The sequence below is a fragment of the Lontra canadensis genome, unplaced genomic scaffold (genome assembly GCF_010015895.1).
Source record: "Lontra canadensis isolate GAN:19392208 unplaced genomic scaffold, GSC_riverotter_1.0 scaffold6, whole genome shotgun sequence".
NCBI classification, from domain to species: Eukaryota; Metazoa; Chordata; class Mammalia; order Carnivora; family Mustelidae; genus Lontra; species Lontra canadensis.
Genome location: NW_022631000.1, coordinates 7891990 through 7919478, shown reverse-complemented (window position 1 = coordinate 7919478; position 27489 = coordinate 7891990). Strand labels below are relative to the sequence as shown.

The 27489-nt window shown below is 38.6% G+C and overlaps 1 long non-coding RNA gene across 1 annotated transcript; it reads left to right on the top strand.

The window, feature by feature from the left end:
• Positions 1-347: 347 nt before the first annotated feature.
• On the top strand, positions 348-12192 carry LOC116864518. The gene is made up of 3 exons (XR_004382030.1): positions 348-375; positions 7100-7102; positions 12112-12192. It is a non-coding gene; the product is annotated as an uncharacterized LOC116864518 (long non-coding RNA).
• Positions 12193-27489: the final 15297 nt, after the last annotated feature.

Genomic DNA, 27489 nt, shown 5'->3' with positions numbered 1-27489 from the left:
GTTTCTTTTCTTATTAATTTCAACATGGAGGGGCAGTGAGATAAGGAAGTCATCAATCTTGCAGATATCTTTTTCCCTTACAAAAGGCAATGGTTGATTTGGTACAAACATCATAGAGTAGGAAGCCAGAAAATAGAATCAAATCAAACATGATTTTATAGTTGTTATCATTCCTAAGAATATCTGTGCTCCCATAGGCATATGTCTTAGATAGGAGAATAATATTGGAATTCTTGGTCTGTGCACTGATGGGCTGTTGGTCATCTGGAACAGATTTGCCTATTGGATGTGACAGGGCTGCTCAAAGAGGCCTCGCTGTGTCTGCTCTTGGACCTACTCATGATTCGAGGCTGTGTCTCCTCTTTGCACATAAGAGTTATGTTACTTCCTGAGTAGAAAGAATGGCAGAAGATGAGTTACCTAAAACTATCTGACTCATTATTATCCCCTTCAGTATTGACATAATGTCAGAAGAGGATCACTGAATCAGATAGTTCTAAAGCATTTTTTTCAACCTACCTATTGGGGTCTTGTCTCTCTTGCTGCACTAGACTGTGTAGGTGGAAACCCGACAAACTCAAATGAATTGTCTGATTAAATGGGCAAACTGTTCCTTTTTTTTTTTTTTTTAAAGATCTTATTTATTTATTAGAGAGAGAGAGATAGAATATGCATAAGCAGGGGGAGCAGGAGAAGAAAAAGTAGGCTTCCCACTATAAGCCAGGGAGCCTGATATGGGGCTTGATCCCAGGACCCTGGATCATGACCTGAGCCAAAGGCAGACGGTTAACTGAGACACTCAGGTACCCCTAAACTGTTTCAGTTATGACACAAATAAAGGGTGTTTTTCTGTTGTATTCTACATGTATACTTTGGAAGAAATTGTTATTGCATATTCACATATATTTTCCAGAGAACACATGGAAGTATTAGAGGACAGTTTTGAAATCCTTGTTAAAACCTAGGATTGAGGATCATGATATTTTCCTTTTTTATGGGTATTCACAGTTTAAATAACTTTATATTTTTACTTTTTCATTTCACAAATGTAAAATAATAAATTGTGTTCCCCATTGTGGGGTGCTAGAATAGAATCATTGACAGGACACTTGGAGCTGTCCACTTGGCCCAGGTTTCCTACAATTTTTCTGAGATCCCACTAAAATATTTGACCTAAAATAACACAATATTTTCCAGATCAGATCCTCTTTTATTAAATAAAAACAATACACAGCTATGAAAGAATAGAAAATGTATTTGCAGTGTACTATCCTTTATTAAGTCACTGAGCAAAATGACTGTGAAGGGAGATTCACTTGAATCCAAGAAAATATTATTTGAGGACCTATTATATGCTGAACTCTGTGAAGGACATTGGGGAGGAAAGTAAACATTATACCATCTACAAATAAAGATAATAAGCAACCCTAACACAATGTGATAAGTGCTATGATAGGAAATTTGGTTGTGTGACTTCAGTGTCAGTGGATTTCTGATTCAGTTAAGTTCATCTGCCCAGGAAAATATTTTGGTAATGAGGAAGTGGCACCAATGTTCACCGCTGAGAACTATTTATTAAGTTGTCATTTACTTGGATAATTTTACCAGATATTGCTTTAAAGATGATATTGAGTGAAAATAAAACTATTTTTTTTTAAAGATTTTATTTATTTATTTATTTGACAGAAAGAGAGAGAGAGAGAGCACAAGTAGGCAGAGAGGCAGGCAGAGAGAGGGGGAAGCAGGCTCACCGCCGAGCAGAGAACCCGATGCGGGGCTCGATCCCAGGACCCTGAGATCATGACCTGAGCCGAAGGCAGAGGCTTAACCCACTGAGCCACCCAGGTGCCCCAATAAAACTATTTTTAATAGAACCATCTTTGGCTTATAAACTGTGATACTCATAATGTTTAGTGAGTACATGGTGCATATGAGCCTTCTGCCATCTGGTCTTTTGTTGAAGAACTAAATAATTATTTTCTGTAGGATCTAATATAGTACTAAAGCCAGGTCCTCACTGGATTAATTTTATCACTCTCTTCCTTGAGCCATTTTTTTTTTTCCAAATGAGATTGTTTACCAAGTATAAACTTAATTGTATCATATCACAGGTTTCAGAAAAAGTACTGTGGCTGTGCCCATGATTTGCTCCTTATCCTAAAACTAAAATTTTATTGATCCTTTTTCCTCAGTGACTTTTTGGTTTTATTTTTTACCACTTAGCAAAAAGAAACAGTTGCATGTTCCAGTCCATGAAGTCCCCGAATTTCAGAACTCTGAATGAAGGGCAAGAAAGGGAGAATTAGAAAGTGGGTTTAGTGGAAACATACCTTAACATAATAAAGGCCATGTATGAAAAACTTACAGCTAATATCATACTTAATGCTAAAAAACTGAGTGCTTTTCCTCCAAGATTAGGAGTAAAACAAGGATGTTCACTCTTTCTTTCTTTTCTTTCTTTCTTTCTTTTTTTTTTTTTTTAAAGATTTTATTTATTTGAGAGAGAAAGAGAAGGAAAGAGAGCATGAACAGGGAGAGTGGTGGAGAGAGAGAGGGAGAGACAGAGAATTTAAAGCATACTTCATGCTGAGTGTGGAGCCCAAGGTGGGGCTCCATTCCCAGAACCCTGAGATCATGACCTGGGCCAAAAACAAGTTGGACACTCACCCGATGGAGCCACCTATGCAGCCCAAGGATGTCCATTCTCATCACTTCTATTCAGCATAGTACTAGAATTCCTTCCCATAGCAATCACACAGGAAAAAGAAATAAAAGGCATTCAGATTGCTAAGGAGGAAGTTAAATTATTAGTCTTTGCAGATGACATATTATAGCGAAAACTTTAATGATTCCACCAAAAAACTATTGGAAGTAATAAATGAGTTCAGTAAAGTTGCATGACACAAAATTAACATATAGAAGTCAGTTGTGTTTCTATGTACTAGTAATGAAGTAGCAGAAATAGAAATTAAGAAAACAATTCCACTTATAATTGCACTAAAAAGAATACCTAGGAATTAACTAACGAAGTGAAAGACCTGTACTCTGAAAAGTGTACAGTATTGATGAAAGAAATTGAAGATGACAAAAACAAATGGATAGATATTCCATGCTCATGGATTGGAAGAATTAATATTGTTATCATGTCCACACTACCCAAAGCAATCTATAGATTCAGTGCAATTCCAGTCAAAATACCAACAGCATTTTTCACCTAACTAGAACAAATAATACTAAAATTTGTATAGAACCACAAAAGGTCCCAATAGCCAAAGCAATCTTGAGAAATAACAGTGCTCAAGGTATATTATAATCCTAGATTTCAATATATACTACAAAGTTGTAGTAGAACAGTGTGATATTGGCACAAAATAGACACAAAGATCAATGGAACAGAAGAGAAATCCCAGAAATAAATTGATACTTACATGGTCAATTAATCCATGATAGAGGAGGCAAGAATATATAGTGGGGAAAAGACAGTCTCCTCAAAAACTGGTGCTGGGAAACCTGGCAGCTATATGCAAAAGAAAGGAATTAGACCACTTTCTTACACCACACATGAAAATAAACTCAAAATGGTTTAAAGACCTGAGTATGAGACTTGAAACCATAAAATTTCTAGAAGAAAACATAGGCAATAATTCCTTTTTCTCCTTTTTTTTCTTTTTTTTTAACGTAGGCTCTACGCTCAGTGTGAAGCCCAGTGTGTGGGACTTGAACTCACAACCTTGAGATCAAGACCTGAGCTGAAATCAAGACTTAGACATTTAACTCACTGATGTACCCACAGACCACTCAGATAGTAATTTCTTTGACATCAGCTTTAGCAACGTTTTTCTACATGTCTCAGGCAAGGGGGGAAAAAACCAAAAGCCAACAATTGGGACTACACCAAAATAAAAAGCTTTTGCACAGCTAGGGAACTATTAAGAAAATGAAGAGGCAACCTACTGAATGGGGGAAGATACCCACAAATGATATATCTGATAAGGGACTAATATCTAAAACATAAAGAACTTATGTTTTTATCTAAAAAAAATATCTAAAACATCAACAACTTATACAACTCAACAACTCAATCTGAATAAAAATGGACAAAAGCACCTGAATTGACATTTTTCCAAAGAAGACATACAGATGGGAATATGTTCAGCATAACTAATCAAGGAAATGTGAATCAAAACCACGAGCTATCACTTTATACCTATCAAGAATGGCTAGAATAAAAGAGACTAAGTGTTGGTGAGGATGTGGAGACAGAAATCCTCATGAACTGTTGTTGGGAATGTAAATTGGTACAGCCACTGTGAAAAAAAGTATGGAGGTTCCTCAAAAAATTAAAAATAGAAATACCTTGTGATTCAGTAATTCCACTACTATTTACAGAAACACTAATTTGAAAAAAAATATATGCACCCCTATGTTTATTCCAGCATTATTTACAGCAATCAGGACAAGGAAGCAACCTGAGTGTTCTATCAATAGACAAATGGATAAAAAAGGTGTGATAAATACACACAAGGGAATATTACTCAGTCATAAAAAAGTATAAACTTAATATCTTGCTATTTGTGGCAACAGGAGCAGACCTAGAGGGCATTATGCTAAGTAAAGTAGACAGAGACAGACAAATGCTATTTGATCTCACTTACATATGGAATCTGAAATAAAACAAATGAATAAACAAAAAGCAGAAACAGATCCATAATTATAGAGAACAAATTGGTGGCTGCCAGGGCAAGGGTGTGATGGGATGGGCAAAATGGGCAAAGGGAAGTGGGAGGTATCAGCTACCAGCTATGGAATGAATAAATCAAGGGAATGAAAGGTAGAGCACAGGGAACACAGTCAGTGGTATTGCAGTAGCATTATATGGCGACACACGGTAGCTACACTTACGGTGAGCATAGCATAACATATAGGTTTGCTGAATCACTGCGTTGTTCTTCTGAAACTCATCTTACTTTGTGTGTCAACTATACATCAGTTAATAAATTAATAAATAAAAAGGAAAGAAGAATTAGGGATTCCTGGAAATCTTCTGTGTGTGTCTTATGTCTATCTTCTTCCTCCCTGCTATGTCAAGGACTGCCGCTAACACCTAAAACCCTGTACAAAGCCTTCCTCCACAATAACCTTCTTGTCACCCACAAGGAGCCTCCTTGGCTCATCACCCTCTTACCTTTAGAGCTTTACTTCCCCTTGTCATCCTGTCTGTCAGGATCTGACACTCTTAGCACTGTTCTGGAAACCCCATGGGGTCTGATCTCTTCCCCTTATCTCCAGACCTTGCACTGGCTCAGCTCTCTCTTGGTAAGTGCCAGTGTGAATGCCCTGTCCCCTTGCCCAGCTCCTCAGTGACATAAACTGGAAACCAAGGTGTGTGCTTTCCCCAAAAGCAGTCAGACTATGTTAACCCAGCAGAAGGAGCCTGGTCATCCCATGAGTGGCCGCAGCAAAGGAGTCCTTGGATACAGAGAGGAGACTCACTTTGAGCTACTGGAAGCTTTCTGTGACCAGACACAACTTGTGTCTCTTTAGTTAAGAACCCCAGGGAACTTGGGTGAAGGCCAATAAATAGCTTTAAATGATGGGAATTATACTGTGTAAGTGTTAATTAATAATATTATTTATCCTGATATTTGATACAGGTTTCTACTGCCCTGTATTCTTTTTTTTTTTTTTTTTTTTAAACTTCCCTGTGTTCAGAGGCTGTCTGTTTTACAGAATGATTTCTCCTAAGTAAATTGTCAACTTTTCTGAGGGGACCCTAGGTAGCCTGATTTAACTGTGAAGAACTGATAGAGTTCTCTGGTTCCTTGAGGGGTGTTTAAAAATACATAAAGCAAAATTACATCACCTAAAATACATTATGAATTTAAAAGCACACGGTTAGCCCTGCCAGATTTTCCTTTGCCTTGGAGAATTGGAATAATTATATTGTAAGTGCAGACAAAATGAGGTTTCTCTCACAGGCAGATTTTTGTGATTCCACTCTGGAGTTTTGTTTAGAAATCTTGTTCAGTTTCTTAGAGGAGCTACATAAAATTGCTGCAGAAAGGCCAGAGGGGGGCACCAAATAATCATGATTGATAGAGTGGTTTGTCTGAGCAGTTGTGGGAGGCGCAGGCATCAGGCTGCTGAAACCTGTGTGTCTGTTTTGACCATTTTGGGCAGAAAGCACATTGAAGTTTTTCTCTTTACTGAATTATTGTCAAACCAGGAGCTAACATTCCCGCTTTAGAAGACTGCAAAAGTACTCAACTAATGGGGAAGCAGCAGTTGGCAGGATTTGTGACTGCAAACATTTTAGAAAGCCTCTGTACTCTTAAACTCTTATTTCACTATCAAAGCTGAACTGTAGGAAGAACTGAGAAATAAACTTTACCACGTCCTTGGGAAGGCACTGGGGTGGTTCTTTCTTGATCTTTCTCTCGGAGGCAGAGAAATTATTGGCAGTTTTCTAGCTTTAATTTTTCTTGGTAAGTTGCCGAAGTGTCTCTTTGGTCTTCAGGATGTGGGATAAATTTATCACATTTTAAAATTCATTTTTTCATCTGTGGCTATTTGAAAAAGTCTGCTTCCTTTGCCGTAGGCAGGATTTCCAAGTTGAAGATAACTTTCAAATGTGTTTTACCACAATTGTTGCATTTTCTCTTGTGTGGAAAATTGTGTAGTGGTATTTACTACCCCTGTGGTCTGTAGTTTGCTTTTATGTCCTTATTTGTGGTGGACTAATTTGAGGCGGAGTGGGGGCGCTGGGATGAAGGCAAAGAGATTGGAATTTCCTCTATTCAATTGAGGAGGATATAGGTATGCTTACTATGTTCTTCGCCAACTCTCAAAGGGTCCTAAGTCTTCTTGTGAAATATATGTGAATACCAAGTGATTAGTTATGATCATGTGAAATTTAAGACTCATTTTAGCTCCAGACTCCCATTTATCCCTTCAGTTCTCCTTTTCAATTTTCTGTATGTTCAAGGTGTATTTCTTTTTTTCTTTTTTTTAAAAAGATTTTATTTATTTGACAGAGAGCAAGAGAGAGAGAGAGAGCGCGCGCACAAGCAGGGAGGAGGGGCAGAAGGAGAGGGAAAAGCAGGTCCAGTGCTGGGCTCAATCATGACCTGAGCCGAAGGCAGATGCTTAACGACTCAGCCACCCAAGTGTCCCTCAAGGAGTATTTTAAAGTCCTTTCCATCTTGTTTTGTATGGTGGCATCTGGGCTTATTGTTTTTCCCATTATGGTAGTACTTGACAAATGAACCAGTACACAGAGTCGTTCTGACTCAGAGAGACAGCCTGTGAGGATCCCATAAATGCCAGCCCTTTTGTATGTCACATTTTATTTATTTATTTATTTGAGAGAGAGGGAGAGAGAGAGACAGAGAAACCATGAGCAGGGGAGGGGGAGAGGGAGGAGCAGGTTCCCCACTGAGTGGGGAGCTGGACACAGGGCTTGATCCCAGGACCCAGGGATCATGACCTGGGCTGAAGGCAGACGTTTAACCGACTGAGCTACCCAGGTGCCCAAATATGTCACATTTTAACTTTGTGTTTAAGAACCTGGTCTCTGGAGCCGGACTACCTGAGTATCAGTCTAGGCTCTGCCTCTTATTAGCTGTATGACTTTGGCAAGGTGTTCAGCTTCTCTGTGCTTGCGTTTCCTCATCTGTAGAGTGGAGTAATAGTATCATAGGGTTATTGTGAAAATTAAATGAGTTATTACATGTGAAGCAGTTACACAGGACTTGGTATGCAGTGTTTCAGAAGTGTTTGCTAAGTGAATATTTATAGGCAATGTAAAACCTATTATAACAGTCTCATAAAATATTTATTTCTCCACAGAAATTTGCCATCAGGCGAGTTTTTATATGGGTACACACTGACTTAGGTGTTTCCTGCTCTCAGTTCCCACGCTGGTATTTCAGAACTCTACCATTATCTCCTATGCCAGAATCTTGTACAAAGATCATATTACAACTGACTCCTCAGCATAATTTATTTAACAAACATTGATATAGCACTTTCTATGTGCCCCACATCGTTTTAAACACTATGCAAATATTAACTCATTTAATCCTCATTATAACATGAAACTACTTGTTGAATTTCAATGAAGTTATATGAGAGAATCCTTTATCCCAGTGTCTGACATGATGATCCTTCAATAAATATTTGTTGAAGGAAGGAATACCTGTGAGTGACTCAATCAATCAGTCTCTCTTGTTTGCTATCAAAAAGCAAACAATACACCAGCATGTTCTATTAAGTGGCCTAATGTATTCTCAGAAACTGGAAACAGTTGAGACTCGATTCCACAGCTGGACTCAGTCTGTTCTGAGGGGCTCAAGTAGCCTAAACATTCCTGTTCCTTTCTCAGTATTAAATCACCATTGAGTTTAGATGTTTAGATATCATAGAACAGGTAAAATCTTCGGTGACTTGTAGATTTTTATAATCACCTGTATTGATAGTTGAATACTCCATTCTAAATTTTGATTTGGAGTAATAGGATCACAGGGTTATTGTGAAAATTAATTTTCACAGCACAGATTTTGATCAGCAGGTATTAGGATTCTGTTTAAAACATTAGGATATGCCAATTTTCCCTCACTCTTTGAATTGCATCCTTTATTTTTGTTCTAATTTGAGAAGACCTATTTGCATCATATTTCATTTCTCACTGTCCTGAAAAGATTAACAAGCAAGCATTTAATATTAATGCTTTATCATAATTGAAAACATCTACGTATTAAGTCTGAGGAATAAATTACCTTAAAAATATGTCAGGTCTATTTAGCATCCATTTGGGGACACTTGAATGGTAAATGCCAGTTTTTATGAAATGACAATAAATGTTTTTATTCAACATGCTATTGCCCCAATCAATTGTAGACTCTTTTTTATAGTCACTAAATTAGTTGCATTTAACTTTAAATTGTATTTGTTGAAGTGCCGTTAATGTGATAGAAAAGAATCAGTGTAATGACAACCTACGACTTCAGTAGTCTGTGTGTCTGCTCGCTCTCTCTCTCTCTCCCTCCCTCCTCTTTCTGTCTCTAGCTACCAATCAAAATATTTATCTTTTCCTAACTACGACAAGTATCTGGTGAAGTGGGATTTACCTTTTTTATGGAACTATTGAAATGTGGCAACTGAAGGGAATTTGGAAAAATGTGGGCAAATTTGCAGAGTTCAGGTCTCTTTGGTTGTTCTGAAGAGGTGGAGTTGAGAGATCAAACTCTCCAACCTCTTGAAACGAATATGACTGATACTGCTGGAATAGACATGGCTGATTGTGAGCAAGTCCCGGGTTCAAGGAAGTCAACAAGTCTTTTTTTTTTTTTTTAAGATTTTATTTATTTGTTTGACAGACGGAGATCACAAGCAGGCAGAGAAGCAGGCAGAGAGAGAGGAGGAATCAGGCTCCCCACTGAGCAGAGAGCCCGATGTGGGGCTCAATCCCAGGACCCTGAGATCATGACCTGAGCCAAAGGCAGAGGCTTAACCCACTGAGCCACCCAGGCGCCCCTATTAGTTTAATTCTTTTTTTTCCTCTAAGATTTTATTTATTTGACAGAGAAAGATCACAAGTGGGCAGAGAGGCAAGCAGAGAGAGAGAGAGAGAGAGGAGGAAGCAGGCTCCCCACTGAGCAGAGAGCCCGATGTGGGACTCGATCCCAGGACCCTGAGATCATGACCTGAGCTGAAGGCAGAGGCTTAACCACTGAGCCACCCAGGCGCCCTGTCAACAAGTCTTTTAACAGAAGTCATAATACTGGTAAAGATAACAGTTGGGAAATGGACTCCCCCTGTGCCTCATCCAGCATTCCAAGGTAGAACGTGGATTGGAGTTTATGAATTGACGTTCCTAAAATCTTTCCTAATCCCACTATGTAGCTGTCAGGCTTGAAGCCAAGTGGTGGTTCCTGTGACCTATAACTTCTAGTTCAGTTTGGACCCCCTTTATTGTGCAAAGCCCGGGATGGGGAGAGGAAATTTTCTCAATGCATCACTTTTATTCATGCAGGTAAGGGCAGTGTCCTTGAAATGAGGATATCATAGGAAAGTCTAGATTTCGGCTGTGCAATGAAGCCTGATATTTGACAGTGTGGACAGTGAGCAGGCCCTGAGACAGGAGCAACAGGTTTTCCCTAGGGGTTGCGACAATGGCCGGCTTCAAGGGATACATCTGAACTCTGTTCCCTGAGATAAGAGGTACAAACTGTTGGTCTCAAATCCCTGTAAATGTTTTAGAGGATTCCTGGACATTTCAGGATGATGATATGGGGCTGGCCGCCTGGAAGAATAATGCTGGGATTGTTTATTTGGCTATGAAACCTATCTGTGTAAGTATTTGGGATGTTTGGATTTATAAGGAAAATGTATATGTGAACATCCAGATGACCAAAATATATTCCTCATATATATTTGGTCTTCATCCAGAATTTCTGACTCGCAGCTCCCCAAACCCTTTGCATTTCCTCAGTGTTGAGAGTGACAGAAGTGTTTCTTTAATGTTAATGAGTTGACTTTAGGACCCCTCCAGAGGAAGAGGACTGGTTGCCCGGAGAATCAACAATGTGATTAGAGGATTGGAACTTTTGGTTCTAGCCCCAGACCTCTGGGAAAGGGAGAGGGCCTGGAAATTGAATCAGTTGTCAGTGGCCAATGATTTAATCTTTGTAATGAAGCATCCACGAAAATCCAAAAGAATAGGGTTTGGAGAGCTTCCAGGTTGGTTAACATGTGGAAATTTAGGGAGAATGGCATGTCTGGAGAAGGCTTTGCAGCCTTCTCCCCCTGTGCATCTCTGATACCTGGCTATTCCTGAGTTACATCCTTTTACAATAAACCAGTGACCAATTAAGTAAAATGTTTGAGTACTGGTGAGCCATTCTAGCAAATTGGTTAAACCCAGGGAGGGGGTTATGGGAACCTCTGATTTACAGTATCAAGCTGGGCTTGCGACTGCCATCTGAAGTAGAGGCAGAGGGGGTGGTCTCATAGGACTGAGCCCTTCACCTGTGAAATCAGGTGCTATTTCCAGGTGACTAGATTCAGAATTGGGTTGAATTATGGATACTCTGCTGGTTTGTGGGTGTGGGGAAACTCCCCCTGACCTGTTGGAATTGGGGCCAGGAAACCCCAAAGAATATTTAATAAAAAATTAAGTGGCTCAACAAATATTTGTGGAAAAACTATTGAATAGAAGTGGTAGAAATCATGGTAGAAACCTTGAAATATTTGGAAGTTTTCTCTCTGGTGGATAAAGGAGCTCTGTGATTAGATGTCCCAGATGTAATGTCAGTCATCAACGCTTATCTGAATAGGTTTTCTAGTAAATTATTGGAGAATGTTTATTTAAAGTCTTCTGAAAAACTTTAAAATTGCTCTGATGAGACAGATATATCATCAGGCTACAATGTTTGAGTTTATGATTATCATACCAGTGAAATAATTTACTTTCACAATATATATTGAGCTCCCTGGGGCCTTAATGTCAGGCATATTGTTAGGCACACATAGGTTCTTAATAAATATTTAATGGATAATTAATGTATTCTAATATATAATTTTTTGAGTTTGCTATTCCATTTTGGCACATTGCCAAATGTAATTGACTAGAAAATTCTGTAAAGTGCTCATTTATGACCAAATTTAAAACCTCTTTGAGGTTACTAGAGGTGCTTTTGTCTTCACACAGCTAGGAAGAAAATAATCTGTTTTCTATAGAGATTATATTTAGTTGTTTTCTTAGATTTCACAATAGTTCATTATTATAATTATATTTTAGCACAGACTGATAAACAAGATATCAGGATTATTATCTTTTCTCTTTCCAGTTTCAATTTTTCCTTCTTCTTAACAGAATTTTTTCTCAAAACTATTCATAGGCATTTAAATTAAATTAGTATTCTTTAGGTTACATGTGATATAAATTAATATTTTCTTTGGATAAGTGGTTGATGATTATTTTCGTAGTTGTGTTATGGACTTTGGTATTAGTATTATTCTAAGAATACATAATTTAAATTCTGACAAGATTTTAAAATGTTTTCTAAGTAATGCCTACAAATTCGTTCTTTCCTCTCCTTGTTAATTTAGGGCTGTGACTGAATACCAGATGGGAAGAGGATCATAAGTTTCTGTTATATCTGGATCTAGATCAACAGGAGGACCTGTGGGTAAGTAGAAGCATGGTTATGGATGGATTTTGGAGCTTGCTTGCTAACATAGGCTTGTGGCTGCAGACTTTATAGGGTTAGCTTTTAATCTGCTGTCAACTAGCATGATATCACAAATGCCGTAAGAAAATAAACACATGGTCTTATGAAGATGGCTACATTGACCTCACCCTTTCTCTGAATGACTTGACAAAAGATCTGATTCTCTTTAATGCAAGAGAAAAATATCAGTTGCAATGTTTTGCTACATAAAGTATATTCTGGTTTAAATTAGTGGCATATAAAGTTGTCATCTTGTTTGAACAAAAATCTTATTAAATTGAGCATTATTTTTACTCCACAAAATGAAATTAAATTTTTAGATAGTTATTTTTCTTTTCAGTTGGAAATTTTTTGAGTTAATAGGAAACAAGTTCTACAGCTTTCCAAAGAATATATTGCATGTTTTTGCACTTTGGTTTTATTTGGCTTTGTATGGTTTTTAGAAAATCTTGTAAGTTGATTATATTAAAGTAGAAATTGAAAGGAAATAACCAGGCATATAGCAATAAATTTGCAGACAAAGGTTTCTTCAAATGAATGTTTACTGCTTTAATACTATATATAAATGTTTACTGCAATTAATACTTACAAGTATTACTTATATAAAATAATGGGGAACTATCAAATTCTCCAACAATAAATATATTGTTAGAAAAACTGTGACCTTTCCATTAATGGACTATTAGGTAAAATTTAAAAAATAGTTTTGAGGAAGTTTTAAAAGCACAGGACATTTTTCCTAATGTAAGAAAACATAACGACAACAATAACAACAAACCCAGAAAACCAACTGCATATACAATAGAATTTTGGTTTGTAAAGACAAAGAAATGAGTGGGATAAGGCAAAGTGTTGAGCACTTTGAGGGTCCTATCATATTTAATCTTCACAGGAGCCCAGTGAGATTATTTTGGGCAACTCAGAAAATTACACAGTCAAGGACTGATTCCCTGGATGACTAGTTTTAGGAGATCAATTTAGAAGTTGAAAGTCATAGGTCAACAATTTGGAGACATGTAGATTGTGTATTGGAAGAAATTAAGTATGTAAATGTAGTGAATGTCATTGATTTTAAGAATGTGTTTTTTCAGAGGAGATGTAACAACTGCTATTGTTGGGACTGGTTCTTAAAGTACAAACCGGCCAAGTACATGCAGACATTAAAATACTTTCCAGTGATTGGTTCCATCTGTAGCTTTTAGGTTGTCTGTTCCTTAACACTTTCAGGCACCCATCAGACAAACCATTTTGCCTCAGTGATATGGAGTAGTCTTTTTGAGTGAGCTTGAATTCCAGTCATGGTGATTTTTTCCCTGAGGAACTCGAGAGGAGCCATTTTCCCCAATGCAGAACTAAAAGGCTCAGCATGATTGGAGCCCAAAGTTTCTAGAATTGTCCTTTGCCATTCTTCTGCTCTTGTTGCTCTTCTCCAGTCAGCTACCCTGACATCTCAAGGGTTAAAGATTGGTATTGGTTCTTGAGCTAATAGCCTTTACTTAAGATTTCAGGGATTGGGTAAATGTCAGTAATAAAATGTTTGTGCTAGGATATCCATTTTCTCCTAAGAATCATCATATTCTGTTATGGTGCCCGAGCATGCAAATGCAGGGCAACTGGTTTTAACACAGAGTAGAATCAGGCTTTGATTCTTCTCTTGAGAATGATATCTAAACACTGGTTAGCAACTTCTTTTGCATATGAGTAAAATTAAGATATAGAGAAGACTGTAATTTGCCCAAAGTCACACAGCTACTTATGACAAGATTTCAACCTAGCTCTGCCTAGTTTCAGAGATCTTGGTTATTTTAGTACTGGGATCATAGATGGTTTTCTTTTTAAAAATATATATTTTCTCTATTTTCTAAATCTTATATGATGATGCTGCTTTCACAAATAAGTAATAAATGTTTTTTAATTTTTTTATAAGTAATAAATGCTGTGAAAGTAGAGACAAAACATTTTATGTGATCTGAAAAGGGGAGAAAGTCGAGATTTTTCCTATTAATGAGAAACACGTTCCTGTTTCTCTTTTCCATCCTGGACCATTTGCTGTGATTGCACCTGCCATATTGTGCTGCAATGACCTGAAGACAGATGGAAACAATGTGCTCTACAAGGCTGAAAATATCTGCCTTGACTTACAGTTTCATTAAAACTTGTGTGATCAGACTTGCAAAAATTAGCATATATTATTAACTAAGCTCATCAAGTGCTAATGACTAATAAAACATAGAACAATAAAATAAAGCAGAAGATATTCTTTAATATTCACTACTTGATTTCTTCAGGTTCCAGCAGGATTCCATTTAGCTGTAGAAACTTGAATACAAATCTCCAGGTATATATTCCTTTGTCCTCTTTGGGCTAGGTGTGCCTGCCCCTTGGGAAAAAAACCAGAAGTTTCAGAATACATTTTTATTCATGAAGGTGCTCGCTTTAGATTTCTGAAGAAAAGAACTTCTGGGCGGATGAGTAAAATATGTTACTTCTGTTCTGACATGTCTGCCATCAAAACTAGCTGCCACAGTGCACTTTAATGACCTTTCCACAGTCACAACTGCCACTGCCACTGACAAAAAGGATTTGGGACAAAGAGCTGTGTTCACCTGTACATCACTTTCCAGCTTTACCACGAGCTCTGCTTTGTATGCTCCTATATTTGGCTTGAGCACGTATTTGTATCTATGAAAATAGAATGCTCCTTTACTACTTAAGGACTTTATCATGGGCAGGGGAGGGGAGAACCAGGATCAAACTGTTTGGCAGGCAAGCTCTTTAATAAGGAAAACTATGTGAGCTAAAAGTCATCAAATTAGGAACAGCTGAAAATCTTCTATATCTATTGAAACCTCTCCAGTTGAGCCATGTTTGTAAATGAAATAGTTCAAAGGCATTTGCAAAGCATGTTCCTTAAAAAAAATCATTTGCTTCTGGCAGTTACATAAAACTTCAAGTACTTTGTATAAAGCCCTCAATGTTGAATGATTGAAGGTTGTTAATGGAAGTAGTCTTCCATTGATCCCTCCACTGATACAGCCATGAAAAACAGCTGGGAGTTGGTGAAATAGAATGGTATTCAGAAACACAACTAACTGAGGCTGTCTCTGGGGCAGGGCTTAAATAACTGAAAATTTGAATGATCTTCTGAAGAGTAGCCTGTTTTTGTTTGGGTTCTACAGTATAGGATGTGTGGTTCCAAGGAGCTTGAGGGTACAGTGCTGCTGTGAATCCTGGCATAAAAGTCAATAACAAACTTCCAAAATGATAAGAATTCTTCTGAAACGGTTAGTTCTTAGTGAAACAGTTTGGAGCATCTTTTGCCAACGCCCATTAGTTTTAGAGCAATAATTAGAAGATAATTAGCCTAGCCGCTCTCTCAGTGATTTTATGTTAGGAGTGATAAATATCAATATTTTATCCCCATGGTTTCAGTTCTGTGTATATTTGCTTTGTACCATATCCAGGCAACTAGGGCTGTTTGGGATGAGTGACATGGACCGCTAGGGCGAGGAACCCCCCCCCCCCAAAATCAGTCCAAGAGTATTGATGACTCCGTGGCCTCAGCATACCACAAGTGAGTGAAATAGCAAAACAGAAATCCTTTAGTGATTCTTTCAGGGATTAGTTCATGCGGACAAATAGAATATTTCACAGAGATCTTATCCGATCAAGAAGAGGAACTTCTTTCTGTATGAATGCAACCTGAAAATTCTGCCATAACAAGAGTGTGATAAAAGTCCCTCCACTGATACGGCTTACAGTGGATAAGGGATGTAATACAGCAAAAAAGAAAAAAAAAAACCAGGCTCACAGAGGAGATTATGCAGAGCTGAGAGAAATTTTCTCAGGTAATAAACACTTGCAGTCAGGATTTTGCAGAGTGTTTGGGAAGGAAGCGAAGTCACTGAAATGCAGTCAGAGGAGACCATGTTGAAATGATCAATTTTGCCATCTGTAATAAGGAGACCAAAAATTATTTTTGAGTTGTATTGAGAACATTGATAGAAAAAAGCGACCGTTCCAATAGACATTTGTGGTGCAAGGTATCATCAGTGTCAAATGCAGACAGGGTCTGCAGATGAAAAGAATTTGATGACTAGCAGGTACTAGAAGCCAAACCAGAGTAGTGCTGTGTCATTTCCTCTGGCTTCCTGGGTTCCCCAGGAGAAGCAGCTGGATGCTTTGCCCAGAACCTGGCTGCTTGTTGTATAGCTGAGTGAGTGCAAATTTGAGTGTGTTTGAGGGAAAGAGAATCTTAAGCTTCACTGTCAGTAACAAAGTATTTGTTACTCAAAAGCTCCTGTAAAATTAATTTAATGAAGAGCCCATTAGACTGATTTGGTTCTAATGACCACTGGCCTAGGTCAGCAAACCAAAATATAAATCTGCAAATGCCTCAAAGTTACAAAATTGAAATGCCAAGGAGAACCAATCACAAATTGGATTTATGCTACAGCCAATCAAATGATTTCCTTTCTTTGCTTCTGCACTTTCTCTCTCTGTATATAATTCTGTCCCTGAACCACTTCTGGCTTGGCACTGCCCTATTGGAAGTGATAAATGCTCAAATTAACTCTTAAAATTTCTGGTATGTCTTTATTTTTTAATATCTTTCTCGAGTTATAACGAAGGTACACTCTTTAGGGGGACTTTTATTTTGTTGAGGTGGATGATGGGTAAGGATACAAACTGGGGAAGTGAAGGATGAACCAAAATGTCCAATTTAAAGAAAGCAGATTGAGATCTTGGGGGAGATAGTTCTGTGAGCAGAGAGGGGGTCGCAGATGCAGAGAAGGGTTCCAGACACTTGAAGTAGCGGAGGAAGCTGAGAGTGATATAAAAGCAGGTTAAAGAAGAGCATTTCTTATGTTTTACAGGGCAGAACACTTTCTTTCATTTCCACAGGGACACTTCAGTAAAAATGACATTATTTATATTTGGAGTTATGTTTGTGTATTGAGATGGGACATATCAAGACTGACCCCAGGGCACATTTGGGAGGATAGAAAGGAAGTCTAGTGAAGGCTGGTCTCATGTGGATTACAATGGATAAATTGAATTTTAAACTGTATACAATTATTCTTCCATAATTTATAGTGTATGTTTAGCCATTCTCCATTTTTGTTTATCTTTATGAAATACTTATTTAATCTCCCTGAAGTGTTATTGGGCATAATTAACTGAACAGAGGAAATTTCTGCTGACAATTGCAGCAGGGAGTTTGTGCCTAGAGGGAAGAGTGGGTGTATAGACATTTTGATAGAATCGTTCCAGAAAAACTTTCATTTCTATTGGTGTTTGCTTAACCTAATATGCCTACAAGTTATCATTATGTACAGATTAATAAGATAGTTTATAAGCTTTTTATCAATTTTGTCAATATGTAATTATTTTTCCAACTAATGAGGGATTGTTAGCATGTAAATAACATACCGAGTGTGTCTTGTCTACTTTAGTAAGTCAAATACTTATTATATTGATGATAAAGCAAGATCTAAATTTAAGAACACTTTATGTCCTTCCTCAATTGAAGGTATAATGCAAAGTAAATGAAGGTTCTATATAATTTATTGGATTTTTAAAAGCTTTGTGCATTTTTCCTAAAAATACCTTGAGGCATTAATAATAAAATTAGTTTAAGCATCTGCATCTACTTACAGCAATAATTACGTATTCAAAAGGAAATTAGGAGCATGCTCGTCAAGCAAGATGCCCCGTTAACCCTTGAAATATTGAAGGGTGCATTGGAAATACCTAGTTATTTTAGTAAGGAAGGGGGAAACCTTTCTTGTGTCCTCTTTTGTACATTCTCTACACTTCTCTTAAAGCAGTCAAGACAACAAACCGCTGTTTGTCAGTGATGGTCCATAAGCTAAGGTTCAGAGATTCCTCTTGGAATGTGGATGCCCAGGTCTTTCCTTTTCTGTCCTTCCCTGCCAGAGTCCCTCTGCCCTCAGCCTGTGCAGGGGGATGACTCCCTGGGACTGCAGCGCACAGGCGCACCGTAATTCTCAGCCACGCGCCTGTGGCCAGGATGCCGCACGCATCCATCATTTTATAAAGTGTTTTTTTTCAGTAGGCTGCTTTATTTATTAAGAAATGTCTAAAACGTGAGAGGAGAAAGTAGAAATGTGCAGCTCAACTCATGAGGGGAATAAAGCTTTGAGATTTTTCTGTAACTGATTTTATCAGGCACTATGACCCCCTTTTGCTAGTGAGGTGAAAACTTAACCTTGATCATTAGTGATAATTAAGTCTCTTCTGGCTACAACAGCCTCTTTTAGATAAATATTCCATCTGTTCAAAGCTCAACGTCACTGTCAGGGCTGTTTCTTTCCTTTCAGGTGGTACTACTTCCATCTCTTCCTTCTCAGGAAGGCAGGTCGGTGCAGGAGGAGACTAAGTGTTCTCACTGCAGTGGGTGGGAAGTACCAGACTTGGGGCAGGAGGAAGCCCTGGTCCAGCCAGGCCTCTGGGGGAGGGTGTCTTGTTCTGCTTGTGTGTGGGCGGAGATGTCTGCCTCTCTGCCTCTGTCACTAACCTATTTGCTTCTGTTTTCTTAGCACAGTAGTACAGTGGGCTCTAAGTGGTTGGGCGTTTCCTGAGCATTTCTCCGTTCTCTACCAGCTCTTTTTTCTTTTCTTTTCTTTCCTTTTCCTTTCCTTCTCTCCTCTCCTCTCCTCTCCTCTCCTCCTCTCTCCTCTCCTCTCCTCTCCCCTCCCCTCCCCTTCCCTTCCTTCTCCTTCTCCTTCTCCTCTTCTGTTCTCTTCTCAAGATTTTACTTATTCATTTGAGAAGGAGAGATACAGAAAGAGAGAGAGCATGAACAGGGGGAGAGACAGAAGGAGAGGGAGGAGCAGACTTCCAGCAGAGCTGATAGTCCATATGGGGCTCAATCCCAGGACCCTGAGATCAGGACCTGAGCTGAAAGTTGACTCTTAACCATTGAAGCCATCCAGGTGCCCCCACCTGTACATTTCTGATGCTCTGATTACACATGGTAATGACTCCCACTTACCCCAGCATGATAGTTGGCCCTTTGGCTTCCTTCTTCAGGATCACTTATCTCACTGTGCTACCCCAGCAGGTGAGCTCTCCAGCATCTGCTGTTCTCTCTGGGACAGAGGAAGCTTCTGGATTACTTACATGTCACACCGAGGCCACAGAGGATGTGGGACATTACATCAGGCCCTCTCTTGGTCAAAGCCTGCCATTTTATTCCTCCACAGTTGCCCAGCATTGGCAAGGCTGGTTGGAGGGGTGGTCTTCCAGGGTTCCCCATGGCACCTGGCTTCCATTTTAACCAATCTAAGAGTATTTCTCTTGCCCTTCGATCTGATGCCAGAAATAGATCCGTAGGTCTTTGTAACCTCTGATTCCCACTGCTCTTTTTCTCTTATTTATCCCATGAGGAAGGAGCCATGTATACATGGTAAATAAAAAGGGGAAAAAAAGAAGTGATCAGTTCCCTGTCATCTTGAGTCAAAGTCATGTCCGATCCCAGTTCTTGCACTCTTGCTGTGTGCTGTGTACTTTCCTGTGGCATCTGTGAGTGCAGAAGTACAGCCAGTGGTATGGATGTTAGCAGGTCATTGGTAGGGAGAGGAAAAGGAACACAGGGCATGGAAGGACGGTCCATCACAGAAATTTTTGACAATCATTTCATAGGGTCAGCAATCAGGAATGCAGCCCTGTTGCCATCTAGAAGTATGAATTTGCTTTCGTTCATTGTATTTTTCTCAGTTGAGAAATGAACCAGCTCAATAACTTTTGTTTGCTTCTTACCTTTAACCTTTCTTAGTGAGACTGGGATAGGAACCAATAGATAATTTTATTTTTGAGGTATTCTTTATACAGCAACAGCATTAGTTTGCTAGGGACTTGGGTGGCTTCAACAACAGAAGTTGATCTTCTCCCAATTCTAGAGGCTAGAAAGTCCAAGATCAAGGTATCTACAGGATTGGTTTCTTCTGATGCCTCTGTCCTTAGCTTGCACATGGCTCCCTTCTCCCTGTATTTTCACAGGGTTTTTCCTCTGTGTACAGCATCCCTGGTGTTTCTTTCTCTTCTTATAAGGACACCAGGCATGTGGGATGAGGGTACTACCTTAATGGCCTCATTTTAAATTAATTCCCTCTAGAAGACCTGTTCTGAGGGAATGGGAGTTGGGACTTCAACAAATGAATTTTGGGCTGAACACAGTGCAGCCTGTTGGAGCAAATGTATTCTATGGAACTCAAAATACTTTTAAATCATAACCATTACTAAAACAAATGTTAATACCATTACTGCTTTTCAGACTGTAAAACACTAGAATAGGGGATGGTTTGTTAGAGATTCCAAAACTTGGGAGAGAAAGTGAGAACTTTATTCAGTGCTCTTAGAATGAATGGGATATTGCTCCTGCATTTTTAATTTTATTCTTTGAATTACACAGATAATACCTTAAAATGTGCTTGGTGAGAAAATTTTAAACTGTATAGAAAACATAAAATGTTGTTGCCTTCTTTATTTTATATTTAGTTTCCTCCCCCCTTGAAGCAAACACTGTTACTGTCTTAATATCTCCTCTTCCAGATAAATAATATTTATACACAGATATGATGTACAGAGTTCTAAATTTATATTTTGTTCTTTCAAGGTGGCATAATACTATATGCATTGTTGTTTGGCTTTTTTTTTTTTTCCCCACTTAACATGATGACTTGGAGTTCTTTCTATGGCTAATATAAGGCAAAGTTTCTTAACCTTGGCACTGTAGGTATTTGGGCCTATATGATTCTTTGTCTGGAGGCAAGGTGTCTTGTGTATGGTAGAATGTTTAGCAGCATTCCTGGCTCTGCTCAATAGATGCCTGGCTCTTTGTTTCAGTCTAACGGTCATCTATTTAATAACTTCACTGACCTAATGAGATACTACTAGAGACTCATTTAGAACTTACCAGTTCAGTGGGAACCCTTATACTAGATCTAAAAGACACCTTACATTTTTTGATAATTGTGAAATGAAGTGAGAATGGTTTCTAGTGATTGTAAAATGAAAGCCAGGGCTATAGATGATATTTGCAGAAAACAATGCCCATAAAACAATCAGAAAAATAAACTTTCCTTTGGTTATAAAAAGAAAAACAAACAAACAAAAAAAACAAAACTGTTTCTTGCCAAGCCTAACTTACATGACTTTCCATTGTGGTCATTTTCTTTCTTTTTTTTTCTAAAATTTAGTTTAATTTACTTTTTTTCAGTTTTCCAAAATTCATTGTTTATGGACCACAATCAATGCTCCATGTAATACATGTCTGCCTTAATACCCACCACCAGGATCACCCAACCTCCCACTCCCCTCCCCTCCAAAACCCTCAGTTTATTTCTCAGAGTCCACAGTCTCTCATGGTTCGTCTCCTCCTCCAATTTCCCCAACTCACTTCTCCTCTCCATCTCCCAATACTCTCCGTGTTATTCCTTATGCTCCACAAGTAAGTGAAACCATATGATAATTGATTCTCTCTGCTTGACTTATTTCACTCAGCATAATCTCCTCCAGTTCCGTCCATGTTGGTACAAAAGTTGGGTATTCATCCTTTCTGATGGAGGCATAATACTCCATAGTATATATGGACCATATCTTCTTTATCCAGTCGTCTGTTGAAGGGCATCTTTGTTCTTTCCACAGTTTGGCTACTGTGGCCACTGCTGCTATGAACATTGGGGTACAGATGGCCCTTCTTTTCACTACGTCTCTATCTTTGGGGTAAATACCCAGTAGTGCAATTTTTGGGGTCATAGGGGTAGCTCTATTTTTAATTTCTTAAGGAATCTCCACACTGTTTTCCAAAGTGGCTATATCAGCTTGCATTCTATGGTGGTCATTTTCAAGGCAATGTTCTCCCTCCTCCCCTACAGGCAGCAACTAGGTATTTGGACAGACAGTAGAGCTTTAGTATTTATTTCTGAAAAGAAACTCAGGAAAAAATGTCTTAGAAATTGGAATGATTTCCTCTGTTTCCTATCTAAATATTCATATACCTGCTCTTACCTCTGCCAGGCACACAGTATTGGATACCAGCCTATTACTAAGGCTAATGTCAGGATTGCACACTTTTTTCTGCATGTCATGCTTTTATAGGGCATTGACTCTAGAAATAATCACCGACAATTACTACTGTTAGTCACATAGTATGACAGAGACCCTTAGACTATTATCCTTCCATGGCATTTTCATTACAAATCCCATTAAAATGTGATTTACTGTCTCAAGTACTTCATACATTATCCAGAATCGCTGTTCAAGGCTGATATTATAAACCACTCTATACCTTTTTTGATATATCAAACAAAACTAATAAAGATCGACTGTCCAGAATCTGTGTATATGTCATAGTAAAAGAATGCCTATTGTGTCTTTAAAAGAAACTAAACTTTTATTTGAGACTGCCTTTAATGGGGACTCATGCTTGCTTGCTTCGTTTCCTTTATTATTGTTTACATTAACCTGCATAGTTGTATTCTCTCAGGGCTCCCCTCTAACCCCCAAGCCCAGGACCTAAGCACATCTGTAAAATGTAAGTTGTCTCAGGACAGGAGCTATATCTTTTGAAGCTGTTATTTGAGTTTATAGTATTTAATATCCATGGATACAAAGTAGGAAGTGATAATGGTTATAATGAAGATGTCTCTAGGTTTTAATTCTAATTTCTTGTGAGAATCCTAATAATACCAGTGCTTTTAATCTCAAAGATCTCGTTGCTTTTTAGATAATTTCATAAACCATCTCAGAATTTCTCCCTTTCCCCTGGTTAGTTCCTGCATATGTATGCAGTGGGCCACAAGACTCAGTTTCTTTAGACAGGACAGAATGCCACAGGTACTTACTTAGAAAAGAACTCCCTTTCCTCCCCCCCCTTTCCTCCCTCCCTTCCTCTTCTTCTTCCCTCCCTCCCCCTTCCCTCCCTCCCTCCCTTCCCCTTCCTTGCTCCCTCCCTCCTCCTTTCCCTCCTTCTTTCTTTCTTTCTTTCTTTCTTTCTTTCTTTCTTTCTTTCTTTCATTTATTTATTCCAGAAGGAAAGAGAGAGAGAGAGAGAGAGAGAGGGAACTATGGGAGGGGAAGATGGAGAGGGAGACAAGCAGATTCTCCGCTGAGCAGGGAGCCCACGCTGGGGCTCAATTCCTAGGACCCTGAGATCATGACTTAAACTGAAGTCAAGAGTTGGACACTTAACTGACTGAGCCACCCAGGTACCCCAGAAAAGAACTTTTCTAAGCACTGAATCACCTCCAGCCTCTGACAGGAGACCAGGCCCTCAGGACTATGTAACTGAGTGGGCCTGTAGAGTTTCTAGGTTACTGTCCACCTTAGTTCCACCTTAGTTCCTCTTTATTGCTGATAGATGATGAAGACTGCTGCTCCCAGGCAACAATCTGTGGTGTGATTTTTTTTTAGACCTGATCACAGGAAAGAACAAAGACTCTAAGGGAAAGCTACCCTCCCCATAACCAGGCTTGGTGCACAGCCAATGCATTGTAGTCTCTGAAAGGAGTTCCGGTCACGGACTCCAGTGCCTGGCTAGCTGCCATGCTCTCATGCATATCTGGGTCCCTAGCCCAGGTCCCTACATTCAGGGGCTTCTTTACTGGGGGACTTTGGCAGAACTGTTCTCCCAGTGCCTCTGCTAAGATCCCTTTATCCAGAGGAGGGAAGAAAACCTTGAAGACAATATTCTCCATTCTGACCCAGTTCTTGGTACTTTTCCATTTCTAACCCTTCCCACTCTTTCTCCTTCTGGCCTCTAGGTTCTTAAAATTTCAGGAACTTTTTATTTGGGACCATTTTGGCAGTGAGATAATTCCCCACATCTGGGCTGATCCACCTGACCGCGACTCAGTGGTGATCCATGGGGAAAAATGGAATCGTGAGGGAGCTGGTACTTAAATCCTATTTGACTTCTTGCTTATACTATCACAGTAAATGATTAAAGTCTTGACCATTTTCATTTTGGCTTCTCATCTTAATTGACAGTACCATTTAATCTGATATCTGGCAGTGCAGCTCAGCTGAGCGCAGCTCTTGATAGTTGACATTACTTGCGCATAGAATCATCTCACCTCACCCAGTTTCACATCTGAATTCTAAACATTATATTTCAAACCAGAAATTTAACCATTGAACCATGTGTTGGAGAAGTATACAGAGAAAGGGAATCTACTTTTGACTATTACTAGGATAATTGGTTTTGTTGTGAAGCCAATCCTAATTATTGGTGGTAAGACTCATCCCTGAACTGTGTTCTTTCATCTGTCGGCCATGCCCACTTAACCTTTGATATAGATAGAAATTTTAGTCAATAATATCTCTAATTAAATAATAATGTTTATTGAATGAATGCTTGGTGCCACACACTATGCTTGGAAGATAGTAATAATAAAATCTCACAAGTTCTGTATAAAATCTTAGAGGAAAATATGGGTGGGTAATGCTTAATTAGGTGAGCACAGTATTATGTTTGCAGGAGATCCATTCTTTACAATAGCAGGGTGCTGGTTAGTGGTTAGTACATATGGAGATGACAGGTGGAAGACTCTGGGTGGCTGGCAAGATTTAGGTTGCATCATTATTCTGGCCATGTAGAATGGAGCCCAGGGTATGATCCTAATTTCATTGAAATGTCAGATGGGAAACAAACAAGATTAATCCTATAAATAAAAGCAATATGGTAGGTATAAGGAAAAGTTTTTGTGATGTGGGGAACTGTTAGTATATTAATGTATGGTCAGCCAGGGTAATCCCATAAACAGACTCTAACCCTAAATCTTCCACTTTCATCCCTGTGCGTACAACCAGAGACTGGTAGACAAAGCAGTGAGGTTGCTGATCTCCTGCCCTTGTGAATATTGGCTTATGAACCTTAACAGGAGGAAGGCATCAATCACTCAGTTGTATAGCTAGTAAATGGGAAAGAAGTTTGAGGAGGTACTGAGAGCTCATTAATGATTGGTAATCTGTTGAGTGAAAAGGTATGGATCTTAATATGTTTAAGTTCAAGGACTTCTGCTTCCTGTTTTGAGTAGAAAGTTGCAAAAGACTATTGTTTCCACTGTGAGAACAACCAGATAAAGTCTAATAGCAAAGAGCTAATTAATCATAAGTGAATTAAATTCTAGAAAGGGATCAATCCTTCCTCAAGGCTGTTTTTTCCCTTGGGCAATGGCAAAGGAGGTATCCACCCAACTTAAACTGGGTAAAATGAAACCAGGTGAAATTTTAATAAATATTTAACAAAGCATTCTGGTTTGTTTGTTGGATTAAACCCGAAGAGGCCCTAGTCAGAAAGCAAAGCCATACCTGCCTTCCAATTCTGGCCTATTGAGAGTACAGAGACAGCATGCTGAAGGTGGGGGCACATGGGGAGCTAAAATTACCTTGAGGCACACAACAGCTTCTTAGGGTTTAGGGGAAATCAAATGCGTGTCTCTGTAGTGCACTAAAGGCTGGAGGCAGAGCAGGAGAGCTGAGAGAAATCCCTCTGGTACACCAGGAATTTACTAATTGTGAGGCAGTGGTCCACTGAAGACTAGGGGCAGGACAGTAAACTGGAGAAAGATGTTCAGAGCTTAGGACAGAGCAAAGGGACTCCACAGAGGTCTTAAAAGCTGATGGGTAGATTATAAAGCATAGAGAAACTTTTGAAGCATTACTGGTGTTCAAATCATAATTCCTGATCCTGCCATTAAAATATTGGAAACCATTGGTTACTAGAATTTATGTAAAGCTGAAACAAATCTAAACAGCTCAAACAAAACAAATCAGCTCAACTACAGATTAGGTTGACTCAACATTGAACTAGCACAGTATAACTTCTGCTGCATTCTGTTGGTCAAAGCCAGTTAACAAGGCCAGTGTGGATTCAGAGGAAAGATAAATAACCTCTCTTTTGATGTGAGCATGTATGGAGAGGAGAAAAATTGTTGGGTCCATATCTATAGAGTAATTATGATATTAAGCGGTGCATTTGTAAATAATCCACAGTTTTAAGAACGAGCCATAGTTTTAAGTAAGCCAAAAGAAATTAGAAAATACTTCTAACTTAAAGAAAATGCAGTCTATCAAAATTTGTGTAATGCAGCTAACACTGTACTTAGAGGCTAATTTGTAATGTTAAGTGCTTATATAGTTAAAGAACTGAATGTGACACCTGAAACCATAAAACTCCCTAGAAGAGAACATGGGCAGTGATTTCTCTGACATTGATCATAGCAACTTTTTTCTAGACATGTCTCCTAAGACAAGAGAAACAAAAGTAAAAATAAACTATTAGGCCTACATCAAAATAAAAAGCTTCTGCACAGCAAAGGAAACAACCAACAAAACAAAAATACAGCCTACTGAATGGGAGAAGGTATTTGCAAACAGTGTACCCGATAAGGTGTTAGGATCCAAAATATATAAAAAAAGTACACAACTCAACATGTGCACACACAAAATAACAATAATCCAATTAAAAATGTGCAGAAGGCATGAACAGACATTTCATAAGAAGACTTGCAGATGGCCAACAGACACATGAAAAAGTGTTTAACACTGATCATCAGGGAAATGCAAATCAAAACAATGATATATCACCTACTCCTGTCAGAATGGTTAAAATCAAGACCACAAAAAATAAGTGTTAGTAAGGATGTGGAAAAACAGGAGCCCTCATGCACTGTTGGTGGGAATGCAAAATGGCATAGCCATCTTGGAAAACAGTATGGAGATTCCTCAAAAAATTAAAAATTGAATTACCATACAATCCAGTAACTCCATTACTGGTTATTTCCCCCAAAGAATAAAAAACACAAAAAGATGTATGCACCCCTGTGTTTATTGCAGCAGTATTTACAATAGCTAAGATAAGGAAGCAGCCCAAGAGTCAATAGATGAATGGATAAAGAAGTGGTTTATACAGACAATGGAATATTACTCAGTCATAAAAAGAAGACAATCTTGACATTTGCAACAAAATGGATGGATCTGGAGAATATAATGCTAAGTGAATAAGTCAGTCAGAGAAAGACAAATACCATATGATTCCACTCATATGTAGAATTTAAGAAACAAAACAAATGAACAAAGAAAAAGACAAACAAAAACCAGATTCTTAAATACAGAGAACAAACTGGTGGTGACCAGAGAGGAGGTGGTGAAAGGTATTAAGAGCACACTTATTGTGATAAGCACTGAGTAATGAATGTGTAGTATGTTGAATCACTATATTATACAC